Below are 16,012 nucleotides of genomic sequence, written 5' to 3'. Positions count from 1 at the left end.
CGCCCAATGGGACGCCCAAACACGGTCGGATTTGATACAGCCTGGATTCGAATCAGGGACTGTAGTGATGCCTCTTGCACTGAGATGCAGTGCCTGCGCCACTCGGGAGCCATGACCAATATATATTGTCTTGCTAATAGCCCATACTAGAAACGTTGTTTGCAGAATTCACAGCCTGCTACGCTTGTGAAAAACATGGTTAATAATAATAATACTTTCCCTCCCTTCCACATGTTAAAAGGTTCCAATTGATAACGTTTTTTTTTAATCAATTAGTATATTTGAGTTTAACCACAATATTTATTGTATTATTTAGTCGTTTTTTTCTGGTGGATTAAACTGAAACTGCAACCACATTTCTATGGCTTGTTTAAAAAATAATGATATTTTGGAGATTTTTTTTTTTTCAAATTACCAAAAGTGAGCGAGAAAAAGGCGATTCTTACTGAGAGGTGAGACATTCTTACTAATTTGTAAATAAAGCCAGGTTATTATTTAGAATGATTTATTTCTGTTTTTAGAGGAAGAGAAACCAAAAAAACCCTGTCGCCTCATAAAACCTTTTGTAAAAACATAGTATATGGGATTGATTTTAAGAAATGCAGATTCATTCATTTGATTCATATTATGGTGTTTCTATTCCAAGAAAAATGAAAAACGAAACCCTGTACAACGTGACCTTTATTTAACAAGGCAAGTCATTTAACAACAAATTCTTATTTACAATGACGGCCTACACCGGTTGTGATACAGCCAACTTAACTAAGAAATACATTTGACCTTCTTGGCAAGAGTCTGTTGTCCTGCTAATAGCCCATAATGGAGCTGTACAATGTGACAGGTCGGGAGTAGGCTACAGTACTACAGTAAGAGCAAAATAATCCTAACATTTCCACACCCTAATTGTAGTCTAACCAATACCCAAACGGAGATACAGAGAAAATAGAAATCTTGTTGATTTATCAAGACCAGTCCCCATGCTTGTCTCAGAGCAGCGCTGTCTTGACCTCTGAATGCTGTCTCTTCCATTCATTTTTATTGGTATTTTCCAGTAAGCAAAACTTTGTGTACCTAAATTCGCCTACTTTGTTCCAATATCTGTCATTCAGTGATATTTAATCCCATAAAATAATTTGTTATGGATCCATAACGAAATAAACATTTGCATTTCGAAAGAGTATTTTTTCATTAACGAAAGCATAAAGATGCTGATTAAGAAATACACTACTGTACAGTATATGCTTTATCTGACATTTTGCAGTTGCATGAGGTTGCCCACACGCACTTTAAACATTTGGATAATAAAGCATTTAAAGCATTTTGAAGATAGAAGCCACCTGCATTTGTTTATTAGGCTACTGTGCAGTCTGACAAGTAAACATAGCCTACAGTACATACTGTAGTAAATATGGTAAAGTAATTCATAATTCCTTACATAAGGGAGAGCAGGCCATGTCTAAACTTTCTCGGTGACCTCAAGTCACTCTGTCTTTAATGCTTTTTCAGGTTGCATCAGTCACGGACAGAAACTTCTGAGACAGTTTTAATAATGAACACCCAGAGCCACATTTGCCTCGGGATCCATCGCAGTTGGTATTCTGTGTCCACTCGTGGAATCTCTCTTCGGTTACACATCCTTGGAATAGCAGAACAGCGTAACGGTCCGGACGGCCCTTGCTGTGCCTGGTGAGTAGTTGGTCCAGTTCTGTTGTCAGAAGGAGAATGGAAATGTCAGGGTGAACCGACGACCTCGCCACATATGTTGACTCTGCCTGTAGGAGGTGAAGTTCCAGAGCTCACAGGTGTGCCTGGTATGGATTGTGACTCCATCTCGTTTCTCGCCCTCTTCAACGCGTCATTCTCCGCCTGACTCTCCGCCAATGCCGCCTGACTCTCAATGTCAATGACGAGTGACTCTCTGCCAATACTGCCTGGCTCTGGACCAATGCATCAGCTGTCGCTCATATCTCTGCCCTCAGATAATGTTTCTCTTTCTGCTGGTCTGCCTTCAATGACTCGATCTCGGTCTTCAAAGTTTGAATCTGATCCATGTGCACCTTCATCAGATGAGCAGAATGGTACCGCCCTGAGCCACCATCAATTACAGTGGCCTATGATAGAAACGGTAGATCAACTAAGAATTAAAAGTGACTCCAACACACAAATGCTGCGTACAGAAACACATTTTAAGAATCTAGCAAAACGAACAGCTTTTTATGGGAACCATGCGTTTTTTCGGTGCGGCCCATTGTCCACTGATCTCCACGGATGGTTGGTTGTAATGATCTGCAAAAACACATTCACGTTTTTAGTACGCAATCATTTTTTATTTCACCTTTATTTAATTATCAATTTTATTACACAGTATGGCTACACATTGATTGTTTTTTTTAAGAAAATGCACTGAAACCAAAATACCTTTAGTTTTTGTGATCCTCTCAGCTCCGGCTCATTTTCAAGTCCTCTGGTGGTTACGGTCCTAACCCTGGAACGGGTAGCACCATAGAAAGAAGCTGGCTTGATGAAAACGATGTCCATTTCGTCTGTTCTCTTTGGTTGCAATGCCATTTTTTAAAAGATAAACGGCTCGAGGAGTACTGGTAAGGTGTGACTTTCAGCTTAAAATAGGCCATAAGTATACAGCAGATCGCCGATTGTCCTCACTTTGGTTATGCTGTAACAACATACTGTAGCAATATGACCAGGATCTCTAAATTTAAGTGAGCAGATTAGGGCCTTCAGGATGAACGGAAAATCTAGTACAGCCAATAATTTTTTTTTTTACCAATTTGTATATTTATTTGAGTTTAACCACAATATTTGTTGTATTATTTGTTCTGTCGTTTCTGGTGGACTAAACTGAAATTGCAAGCAACTTTATATAGCTTGTTTAAAACCATAGCGATATTGTGGAGTGGATTTCAAAGTTTTTAATGCTGACCAATTGCCTTGCACAAAGGATCAAAATACAGAGAGGTGTTGGAAAGAGTCTATTGTCCTGCTAATAACCCATAATGGGCTATTATAATAACCAAAACATTTCTTTATTAAAGAGTATCAGAAAGAATGTTGGTACTTATTTATTTTGATCCAAAGCCATGAATGACTGAGTCACTCAGCTTTATGTAGGTGCCGAGGCTATATGACTGCGCCATCAACTTGATTATTTAGCAGACATCCCTTGATTATATTCAGTCAACACATATCTTAACAATATCATGGAATATAATTGACCATTTTCGTTTCTCCAAGAATAAAAACCTTAGTGTAACAACAGTTTTAGTAAGTAATATTGACGAGTAGAAACAAGGGGGTAAACGTGCAGGACAGAGGAATAGCAATTCTTACATTATTGTTCTAAATTCAATCACCTTCTTCATCCTCATCATTCAGTTGATTGAAATGCAATATTCAAGTCAATTATCAGTTTCTATTTGGTTTATGTCGCACATTCATTGTCAGTTAGAGACATATTAGCACCTTGGGACCCAAAAGCATAATCAGTGCTCTAACTCCCGCTTGCGCTGGTCTGGATCAATGAAGTAGTGACGCAGGGTACCGTACGAAATTACCTCCAAATCCCGCAGCATAATCTCAAAACTTTTAGTTGAGCACCCACTGTATGCTATCATAATATCACCCAACCCTAGTAAGCATATCTACATGTTACATGTGAACTTCTGGGATCTCACCAGTACAGGTCTATGGACATTGATGTGGGGCAGAAGAGGCTGGCGAATGCGTCCTAGCAGCTTGGTGTAGAAACTCAGGACCTGTTGCTTCATTCCCGGAGGACACTGACGGCGACAAAACACCACTAGATTAAGATGAAGAAACATTGTGGTACTTTTCATACATGATCTGGTATGTCTTACATGGTTTGGTATGGGCTAACTACCCAATAGAGCGCAGTGAGGTATTTTACTCTTTTCACACTACTGAGCCAAGTCTTGCTGTACTGTGCTGGCCAGGTTACGCATCCACTAAAGTTGCAGAAAAGGACAATGTGAAAATAAAATATCCAAGCCAGCACAGTGTGGTTTGAGTTGGCATGATAGTGTGAAAATGGCATTGTTCCCCTTACATCTGCCTTGCCCAGGGTGTAGAGGGTCTCTAGGATCTTGTGGTGCAGCAGGTACTCCATGCAGGGCCCAGTCTCTCCAGACTCTCTCTCTGACTCCTCCTGCGTCAGGATGTCCAGCATCTGCTCCAGATGGGACGGGATGTTGGTGTCTGTCACAGTGTCTTTGTCATCTGACAAGGTAGAAATAAACCAACATTGCTTTCGATGCACATTGTCATTAGGGGTAATACATAATTAATAACATCTATTCTCCATGTATGGTTACAGTGATTTGAAACTCATACTGTATTTCTATTAAGTGCTGTTTATTACCCGATGTCTCTATGTAGTAATGTGTGATGGCTTTCCAGTGATACACAAAGTCCTCCTGCAAGGGCAGTGAAGGCGCAAGCTGAAACGGAGAGATTCAATCAAAAGCATGTTTACCACACAAGATTGAGATATGAGGATGGGATAAGTCCAGTGTTTGCTTAATTCGTTTAGAGATCTCTACTCTAGGCCTAACCCATTCAAGCACACAAACATCCTTTAGTGCCTATTGAAGATAGTATTTTCTGTCCGGAGGAGCTTTGTTAAGAGACCAGATGCTCGTTAAAACGCATCGCATTAAAACGCATCTCAATAAATCAAGGTTAAATTACTACACACCTTAATAGGGTTAGGGTGTTCACACGGCCATATTTCCATGTTACAGCGCTTGTTCACAGAAAACAGACGGAAGATAGTCATAGCTGTGCTAATTACGCCCTAGCTATCTGCGTCACCGAACACGCGTGTAAACGGAAGACAGACGCCACAAACGTGGTGTCAGTGAAAAAATACTGTTGGCTGCAACTGTGTTAAAACTGGTTAACACAGTGAACAGTTGGTTTCTCCCATCACCAGAGGAACACTGGAGCTCTGTCAGAGTGAGCTCTGTGACTGACAACACGTTTGTGGTGTCCGTCTTCCGTTTACACACAAGTGTTTGGAGACGCAGATAGCTAGGACATAATTAGCACTCCTTTAGTCCATTATTGGGCTACTATAGGCCTATAGCCAGTTTGTGTGTAAAGCATGCACTCTTGTCCAGGCAAGATGCACAAAAATGTAATCTGCTTGAGGAGATGTTTTCACTCTCTCTGCACACGTAGGCCTACTCCTTGTAGCCTCAACTGTAGTGTCTTAAAAACCGTATAAATCACTTTTCTACCTAGCTTCAGATTGTTACACCAAATAATGTGATTTAACCAAAGATTTCTGGTATTCATTACTGGCCGTTACCGGATAGGTACTAGGGATATCTCCTTTCATGAACGATTTGATACGCATCCAGATACAAGGGCTCCTATACAGGAACAATACACTATAGTTTAAAAAAATTCTGCTTGATTAGGGAACAAATTGATGGACAATTTTTTTCTGCGTGAACAAATACATTTTCCATTTTAAATCTACAGTGGGCAAAAAAGTATTTAGTCAGCCACCAATTGTGCAAGTTCTCCCACTTAAAAAGATGAGAGAGGCCTGTAATTTTCATCATAGGTACACTTCAACTATGACAGACAAAATGAGAAGAAAAAAAATCCAGAAAATCACATTGTAGGATTTTTTATGAATTTATTTGCAAATGATGGTGGAAAATAAGTAGGACAACAATCTCTGCAGCACTTCACCAATCAGGACTTATGGTAGAGTGGCCAGATGGAAGCCACTCCTCAGTAAAAGGCACGACAGTCCGCTTGGGGTTTGCCAAAAGGCACCTAAAAGACGCTCAGGCCATGACAAAACAATGAAACCGAGAATGAACTCTTTGGCCTGAATGCCAAGCGTCACGTCTGGAAGAAACCTGGCACCATACCTACGGTGAAGCATGGTGGTGTCAACATCATGCTGTGGGGATGTTTTTTAGTGGCAGGGACTGGGAAACCAGTCAGAATAGAGGTAAAGATGAACAGAGCAAAGTACAGAGAGATCATTTATGAAAACTGCTCCAGAGCGCTCGGGACCTCTGACTGGAGCGAAGGTTCACCACCAGCCCGGACTTGAAGCCGATTGAACATATCTGGAGAGACATGATAATAGCTGTGCAGCGACGCTCCCCATCCACCCTGACAGAGCTTGAAAGGATCTGCAGAGAAGAATGTGAGAAACTCCTGAAATACAGGTGTGCTAAGCTTGTAGCGTAATACTCAAGAAGACTCAAGGCTGTAATCACTGCCAAAAGGTGCTTCAACAAAGTACTGGGTAAAGGGTCTGAATACTTATGTAAATGATATATATATATACATTTTTATTTTTTAATACATTTAACAACAAAAAAATGCTTTGTCATTATGAGGTATTGTGTGTAGATTGATGAGGGGGGTGACAAACCTTTTGAATAAGGCTGTAACGTAACAAAATGTGGAAAAAGTCAAGGGGTCTGAATACTTTCCCGAATGCACTGTACGATGTCAGTATAAATGTGTGTGCATTTTGTGTGTGAGCGTGTGTGGTGTCGAGCCTTCTTCACAACTGTGCGCATGTACACCATTAAGTATATGTATGCTTTTTGTCCCCACACTTTTCATCTGAAATCACCATCACCAACTGATTAATGTATTTTTGCAGATAAAAAATGTGAGCTAGTTCTATGACAATATCTATCTTTAGAAATTATCATGGCATTTAGCCAATTAATATAATGCAGCTTTGAATTTCTCAAAAGCGAATGGTTTAGACCATTTGGAATTTTCCTGAGAGTTTATCCCACGTCAACAATGCTCAGCTCCAAAAATGTATTGCTGTCCTTTATGAAATTACACTGTTCAACTATTTCTTATGGTTAACCTGAACAATCTAAATAAAATCTGAATGACTGTACCTCAATCAGTATTTGGATGGGAGTTACGTCCACTCCGGTAGACTATACAACTCCCGGTAAAAACACAATTTTCCACAGCGCAATTGGTAACTATTAGTTGAGTTACAATTAGTTGAGTGACAAACAAATTACATTGCTTGTCACTCAACTAATAAAGCCTATGATTTGACATAGTGAAAGCAATTTTACAAGCATCTGAAAGCTGAAGATGCCGCGCAGATGTACAAAATGTGAATAGAACAGAGATATGCCTATCTCTCGTTTGCACAAGCAGCTGTGTAGCCCGCACTGTTATCTGACAGTCATATGCAGTTGCATGGATAACAGTTCGATAGGCTACAGGGCTTGACATTACCTTTTTATAGCCACTTGGACAAGTAGGGCCGCCCCAAGGTGGTGAATGTAGGAAACATCACCTCCACTTCGCTGATCCTCAACACTGGGGACCCCACAAGGGTGCGTGCTCAGCCCCCTCCTGTACTCCCTGTTCACCCATGACTGCGTGGCCAAGCACACCTCCAACTCAATTATCAAGTTTGCAGACGACGCAACAGTATTAGGCTTGATTACCGACGATGACGAGACAGCCTACAGGGAGGTGAGGGCTCTGGGAGTGTGGTGCCTGGAAAACAACCTCTCATTCAACATCAACAAAACAAAGGAGATGATTGTGGACTTCAGGAAACAGCAGAAGGTGCACCCCGCTATCTACATCGACGGGACCGCAGTGGAGAAGGTAGAAAGCTTCAAGTTCCTTGGACACACATACATCACTGACAAACTGAAATGGACCACCCACACAGACAGTGCCGTGAAGAAGGAGCAACAGGGCCTCTTCAACCTCAGGACGCTAAAGAAATATGGCTTGTCACCTAAAACCCTCAAACTTTTACAGATGCACAATTGAAAGCATCCTGTCGGGCTGTGTCACCGCCTGGTACGGTAACTGCACCGCCTGCAATTGCAAGGCTCTTCAGAGGGTGGAACGGTCTGCCCAACGCATTACCGGAGGCAAACTACCCGCCCTCCAGGACACCTACAGCACCCGATATCACAGGAAGATGAAAAAGATAATCAAGGACATCAACCACCTGAGCCACTGCCGGTTCACCCCACTATCATCCAGAAGGTGAGGTCAGTACAGGTGCATGAAAGATGGGACAAAGAGACTGAAAAACAGCTTCTATCTCAAGGCCATCACTAACACAGAGGCTGCTGCCTACAGGCATAGACTTGAAATCCCTGACCACTTTAAGGAATGAAACTTTAATAATGTTTACATATCTGGCATTACTCATCTCATATGTATATACTGTTTTCTATACTATTCTACTGTATCTTAGTTCGTTCCACTCTGACATCGCTCGTCCATATGTATATAGTCTTAATTCATTCCTACTTAGGAAGTGTGTATTGGGTATATGTTGTGTAATTTGTTAGATATTACTGCACTGTCGGAGCTAGAAGCACAAGCATTTTCGCTACACCCGCAATAACATCTGCGAATGACGTGTATGTGACCAATAAAATGAGATAAGATTTTTGATTTGACTGATATTTTACTTACCCGAAAGCAGAAGTCACTTAAAAATGTGACTGAAAAATGTGTTGGATAATGCAAGGAACCACTTCACAAAATAACATTCATTGTTATCACTGGTACAGACAATGGAAGGCTGTAGGTCTCTGATCCCATGTATTATACATTATCGCCTTGATTAAAGCACTTAACCCCACCAAAGTAAAATACTGCACTGATAGGCTACTGTATAAAACACATATGGTCCATCGACCCTCCATCTGGAGAGCTACTGGGTGTGCAGGCTTTTGAGCCAACCCTGCTCAAGCACACTATTGAGCAGCTGATTTTTTTTGTGGTGTGTTTGAGCAGGGCTAGACCAAAAGCCTGCACATCCAGAAGCGCTCCTGGAATCTCCTGGAGGATGGTTGGCCACCTTGCAACATTACTATTACAACCAAATACTTTTCATGTCTTTATAAAATAAATTCCCTCATTCAATGAACGAGGGATCAAATGGCTAAGCGGGCGAGGTAACTAACTCAGATGTGTATATATTTATAAGGTTAAAATATTCAATGTTCAGGGGATATCTTGACAGCATTTTAGTTTGTCAATAAGGCTATTCGAAGAATATATTTTTTACTTTTCATATTACATGGCTAGTATTGAAAAGAGGAGAATCCTAGCCAATTTTGAGTGCTTGAGACGGTTTTACAACTGGAGTATGCAGCATTGGTTTCCTCAACTGTGCACCCCCATCAACTGCAAGTCCGCCATTTGCAGCTATACACGAGTGACGATGAAAGTTATTTTAGGCTAATCGGACATGACAATAACATTAGTATATGCTAATAGCTAAATACACTGAACAAAAATATAAAAGGCAATATGTAAAAAAGTGTTGGTCCTATGTTTCATGAGCGGAAATAAAAGATCTTATAGCACAAAAATCTTATTTTGCTCAAATTTGGTGCCCAAATTTTTTTACATCTTTGTTAGTGAGAATTTCTTCTTTGCCAAGATAATCCATCCACCTGACAGGTGTGGCATATCTAAGGCCCTATGAAATCAGATTTATTATTCTCAAAATTCCATTTAAATTTTTCTGAATTCTGTGTTTTACAATTTACGCAGATTTTATCATCAGAAAGACTGTCTAATAATGAATGAATAAAAAGTCAACAATTTAATAAGATGTAACATTGCACTATTTTTTATAGAGACAAGTGCTTCAACACAGAGTCCTACTAAGCGTTTCATTATAAATGGAAAAAAAGTAATGCAAGAATATAGGCAACAATGCAGCAACCTTCTCCTCTGTTTCCAGCTGGCTGAGGATGTTTGTGACTGTCTGGGATGATGACTTTTCTGCCACCAAAAACTCTGTACAGATGAACTGCATGATACTTCATTGATTCAAACCAGTTATTCCATCTGGAGCACACTGTTTCAAGAGGATCCTTGGCCAGCACAAACTCCTTCATAATGAGGAAGTTCACCCATCTTCTCTTTCTGGCAGGCTTCTTGAAGAAGACAGATCTCATCCATGTCACAAGTGAAATATTTGTAGTGCTGCCAGGTCTCACCCACCAGATTGATGACATGGCAAAGACAGGTTACATGGACACTGTTGGGCATCACTCCTTTCAGAACCTTCATGCATGCCTTCAGGCAGTATCTGTGACCACTGCCCAGGCATCATTCAGGTTTAGATTGTTGCTGTGGAGGGAGGCTAGTATTACTTGGGAAAACGTTGAGTAGATGCATCTGTCCATGAAAACGGCATCCACCAGAAAGTACTGGTTTTCAACACCTGCAACGAAAGATAAGGAAAAACTTGAATTATGTTTTAACCTAAAATAATATTTTGACAAAATAAACACAATATAGATACAGTGATTGTTAGCTAGATGGAGAGGAAGACAGCTGCTAACATTCCGCATTGCTATATTTCACGATAGTTCATCGTTTGGAATATAACAATTTGCATACGTACAATTCACATTTCAGAATGTAAATGTAGGCTATTGCAATGGTATATTAATAGGCTGCTCAGTTAACTCACCAATGACTCATGTTTAGAACAATGCACTCCCTTGCATCTGTTGTCTTGTCAACAACCACCACAAACTTCTTCCCACAGATCTTCTGTAGAATGGCAGTCATATGTTGGTCGAACACACCGGGCAGGTGCGTTTGACGGAGGCCGCTCTCATTTTCGGGCAATGCTCCTCCCTGTTTGCAATGCTTCAGCTTTTCTAAGGGGATGTCAGACTCGGTGCACACAGCCACAAAGTCCTGAATAAATTATTGTCTTGAATCTGCTGATGCGCTTGCACTAGTAATGTTCTTTTTAAGAGGGCTGCTCTGGCTAACACATTGCTTTTCCTTGTTCTTCACATGGGCTTTAGACTTTAAGTGGTCATCACACGTACATATACGGGTCCAATCAATAGTATGTTGACAGAATTTGCAAAACAGCTTATTGCCTGACTCATAATAGTCCTTTGGGTATTGCTCTGCTCTGAATTTAGGGGTTAGGGTCAAAAAAAAAAAATTGTGGGGCCCTCTCAGACCTCTTTGACATGTTTCTCAAAGTGACAGCCAAGTTGTGAGGTGACGTAAGGGCGCACGACCAACAAAACACCCCAATCGAAAACGGAATTATTTCTCTAGGCCTACTCGTCTGTAATTTTGCAATTATGAAATAATTTAGGTTACTACAGTCATTAGGCCTACTTCTGTTTTTTAAATCAATTTCAGTCAAATTATGGAAAACTCTGAAATATTCCACGGTTTAGTTTTTTATTACCAAATTCCACAATTCCATCTGAGTTTTCAACATCGCGGAAATCATAGGGCCCTACATATCAAGAAGCTGATTTTGTAAATGTTTTTTAGCCTTTATTTAACTAGGCAAGTCAGTTAAGAACAAATTCTTATTTTCAATGACGGCCTAGGAACAGTGGGTTTAACTGCCTTGTTCAGGGGCAGAACGACAGATTTTTACCTTGTCAGCTCAGGGATTCGATCTCGCAACCTTTCGGTTACTAGTCCAACGCTCTAACCACTAGGCTACCTTAAACAATATGATCTTTACACAGGTGCACCTTGTGCTGGGGACAATAAAAGGCCAGTCTAAAATATGAAGGTTTGAGACAACGCCACAGATGTCTCACGTTGAGGGAGCGGAGCGTGCAATTTGCATGCTGTGCAGGAATGTCCAGAGAGTAGCCCAAGGGTGAGTGATTCAACTGGGAGCCCCCCGAGTGAGTAGGCCTGAAGAGGATGATCCAAAAAGGATGAGTTTTAGTAAGGTTGGATTTCTTTCGTTTATAGTCATGGTGATAAACAGCACTGCGCTGATGGAGGGGAAATTTCAGAAGATAGATGTGTTCAAAAAAAGTTGCAGCAGCAAAGAAATATTTGGGGGTGAGAGATTTTAGTACTTCTACAGGAAGTTTTGAGAGAAGGGGTTCCAGCCGCCCAGGCCAATGGCCTGGTGTAGGATCGTTTAGGGACAAAGTAGTGGGATGGGGTGGTGGTTTTGGGGGGATATTGTCAGGTGCAGGGTTGGATGGTCTTCCCCATTCCCCTTTTTCTTTGGGGGGGGGGGGGTTACAAATGGGCAAACCTGCTGAAGGCAGAAATACATCACACATCGTCTAGTCTGCCAGAAAGCCACACAAAGAAACAGAAGAGGAGACAGGTGGGTCCACCCCAAAGTGCTGCAGTCATAATGACGCTCACCTGTCTCGATCAAAGTGAGAAGATTTGAAATAGATAAAATGGCGGTGTACATATTGTTAGATTACTTCCTGGAGCGAAAAAATATATTTCAATAACGGAGCATTTTCTAAATTCAAACACACCATCTGCATCTAGACACGGACATTTTAGAATATACCTTAGATGTTTGGCCGAATTGAGAACGAAGATAGTATTGACACGTTAAGGTTGGTCGAAAAGTCTCTGTGCTACACTAAACAGTGCCTATCCTGTAACTCCCAATAATGGATACCAAAAATCTTTGGTTAAATCATATTATCTAGTGTAACAATCTGTAGCTATTTTCTACCGTCAATCTTGTTTGGACAACATCGATAAGTGAAGTCACATTAACAAGGTTGTGGAGAAATCGACCACAGATGGAACCCAGCTCACGTTTGACGGCAGATGAAAACGTCGACCAGCTATACAGGAAACCCATACAGCAGAAGGCTGGTACCAGATTGCAGAGACGTATCAGAATCAGCTATCGTACAGACGTACGATACGTATACGTACGTATAGACGTACAGCAGCTAGCTCAACTCGTTAGCTCATGTGACATCAGCATAAACACGTCAGATATGCTAACGCTAGCCACTAGTTAGCATTAACTAGCTAGTTAGTTAACAGTTCTAACAATTAGGATAGCAAATATTAATGAATGCATGCCAATGTTAGCTAACACCTTTATGCGAATAATTTCAATCGCATTGCTTGAACAGAAACAAGCCCGGAAAACAGAGGGAACGCTTTAGCTTGCCAGGCTTTGTAGGACATCGGTTGTTAACATTAGCAGCAGACGGGCCCACATCTGGCAAAGCTAACAGAGCTACGCTATTTAGCTAGGTTATTACATAGCTAACTGTACAGCAGTTAACTAACTAGTTAGTTACTTGGCTAACTGAAATTGAACGTCAAGTTGGGCCCAATTGTCCCCGACCTCGATTGAACCATTCTTTGAGGTTTGACACCTTTCTACAGAAATTAAAACTCACCGCCTCGACTGCGTGCTGTAGAATAGATGTACATTTTGAGAACATTTTGTTCTTTGATTGGACAAGTTTGTCACGAGAAGACCAAGATAATTATTCTATCTTCTCCCTGTTGCTACCGCAGCGAACCAGATTGGAGGTTTCATATAATGACAGTTGAAGGAAAATAAATGCCAACAGTAAAAAGCAGAGTGGACTCTGGCTTGATAACCACTGTAAACACACAAGTTTGGCACGTCCCTAGACAAGCAGTAATGTCTTTTACTAGCAGGTGGCGCACCTTACTAATAGTATAATAGCCCTTGACACCATAATGACGTTGAAGCAATTACGCTGAACAAAACTATAAACGCAACATGTAATGTGTTGGTCCCATGTTTCATGAGCTGAAATAAAAGATCCCGAAAATGTTCGATATGCACAAAAAGTTATTTCTCTCAAATTTTGTGTACAAAATGTGTTTACATCCCTGTTAGTCACCATTTCTCCTTTGCCAAGATAATCCATCCTCCTGACAGGAGAGAATGCCAAGACTGCAAAGCTGTCAAGGCAAAGGGTGGCTACTTTGAAGACTCTAAAATATAAAATATATTTTTTATTTGTTTAACACTTGTTTGGTTACTACATGATTCTATATGTGTTTTTTCATAGTTTTGATGCCTTCACTATTATTCCAGAATTTTGTAAAAATAAAGAAAAACCCTTGAATGAGTAGGTGTGTCCAAACGTTTGACTGGTACTGTACATATACACTTACATATACCCCTCCCGTAATTGGAGTAAACTAATGAACAACAACATTTAGGCTTCTACATACTATATACATTTTATGTACACATATTTTTCAATAGCTATATTGTTTGTTTTTAGTCCTGTCCTTCCTCTACCCTCAACCTCGCCCATCTATTTCTTATGTCCATCCAATTTTATTTATATTTGCCATATATTTTTAAACTGTGCTGTTTCATAAAAGTTCTGAACCTATATACATTTTACAGACACAGTAAATTTTACATTAGTTATCTAGTCCCACCCTTCAGCTCCATTCTACCTCTCCCATCTATCTCTTAACACCATCAATATTGGATTTCTATTTGCCATAAGCACAGCTGTCAATTTTTTAGGTCCTTAAATTAAACTGGTATACTTTTTTATTTACCACAATTTTCTTTAACCAATTTTGGTCTTTAAAGCTGGGCCGACAGACAAGTTCCTTACTTTTTCCCCATTCCACTTCCCTCTTTCATCTGTGCGGTAATGCTGCAATTAGTTGGTTGTAATTTTGGGTAGAGCAGACATTCCCATATATTTTTATTAGCTGCATGCATGAGATAACTCCACCAGTCCTATTTAATGATATAATTTACAAAGATATATATATATTTTTTTTAAATCAAGTTTATTTGAGTTTAACCACAATATTTGTTGTATTATTTGTTCTGACTTTTCCAGTGGATTAAACTGAAATTGCAACCAACTTTCTATGGCTTGTTTTAAAAATATTGATATTTTGGAGATTATTTCATTTTCAAATAACTGAAAGTGAGAGGTTATAATCTGAATAAAGGAGAAAAGGCCATTCTTAAACATGGGGTGATACATTCTTACTAATTTACTAGAGAACCCGGTCGGATTTAAGAATAACTTTTGTATGACTGAAGCCTTTAGTGAGAGGTCTAATAATTTAATATTTAATAATTGCTGCCCTCAAAATCATATTCATTATAAAAATAGGCCCCCTTTAATTTTGTCTGGCTTGCCATTCCAAACAAAATTAAATATTTTTGGGGTAATTTAATATTTATATATATATTTTTAAACAGGTCGCTAGGTGTAGGCAAGACCATAAGCAAATCGGTAAACTGGGATATGACTAAAGAGTTAATCAGGGTGATTTTTCCACAAATAGACAGGTATTTTTCTTTCCATGGTAGCAAGATCTTATGTATTTTTGCTTATTTTATATTAAAATGTATTGTAGTGAGATCAATTCTTTCTTTTGGGATATGTATACCGAGTATGTCCACATCACCGTCAGACCATTTTATTGGTATACTACACGGTAATGTAAAAGTATTTTTTGTGTGTGTGTGTTCCAATACGTAATATAATCCAGAGATGTTAGAAAAGGTATTGAGATCCTCAATGAGGCTGTGGAGGGATCCAAATTGTGGATTTAAAAGAAAACATGAATCAGCGTACAATGACACCTTTTGTTTTTAAGCCCTGGATTTCTAACCCCTTGATATTATTGTTGGATCTGATTTTAACAGCTAACATTTCAATGACAATAATAAATACATATGCCAATAGTGGATAACCTTATTTTACTCCTCTTGAGTTTAAAACATGAGAAGTAGCCATTATTTCCAATTTTACACCTAGGGTTACTATACATAACTTTAACCCATTTTATAAGCGATTCTCCAAAATGTAAGTATTCCAGGCATTTATAAATAAACTCCAGTCTTACAATATCAAAAGCCTTTTCAAAGTCAGCTATGAATAGTAGAACTGGTTTCCCAGATATTTCATAATGTTCTGTTTCCAGTACTTGTCTTATATTATCGCCAATGTATCGTCCATGTAAAAAACCTGTCTGATTAGGATGAATAATATCCAACAAAACCTTTAATTCTACGCACTATACATTTGCACTGAAGTGTAAGAGGTCTCCAATTTTTTTTAGGGACTGGATCTTTATACAGTGGGGAGAACAAGTATTTGATAACCTGCAAAATCGGCAGTGTTTCCTACTTACAAAGCATGTAGAGGTCTAATTTTTATCATAGGTACAC

At 39.7% G+C, this 16,012-nt stretch overlaps 1 long non-coding RNA gene and 1 pseudogene across 1 annotated transcript; both read right to left on the bottom strand.

Annotated features, from left to right (window-relative positions):
• The window catches only part of LOC129857049 (FHF complex subunit HOOK interacting protein 2A-like), a 45,034-nt pseudogene extending 39,983 nt beyond the window's left edge, over positions 1–5,051 (bottom strand).
• Positions 5,052–9,624: 4,573 nt separating this feature from the next.
• On the bottom strand, positions 9,625–13,757 carry LOC129853916 (uncharacterized). The gene is made up of 2 exons (XR_008759201.1): positions 10,517–13,757; positions 9,625–10,264 (listed from the first exon to the last, which is right to left on the bottom strand). It is a non-coding gene; the product is annotated as an uncharacterized LOC129853916 (long non-coding RNA).
• Between the last annotated feature and the right edge of the window lie 2,255 nt (positions 13,758–16,012).

The sequence above is a fragment of the Salvelinus fontinalis genome, chromosome 1, assembly GCF_029448725.1.
Source record: "Salvelinus fontinalis isolate EN_2023a chromosome 1, ASM2944872v1, whole genome shotgun sequence".
NCBI lineage: Eukaryota > Metazoa > Chordata > Actinopteri > Salmoniformes > Salmonidae > Salvelinus > Salvelinus fontinalis.
This window is presented reverse-complemented; position numbering and strand designations above follow the sequence as displayed.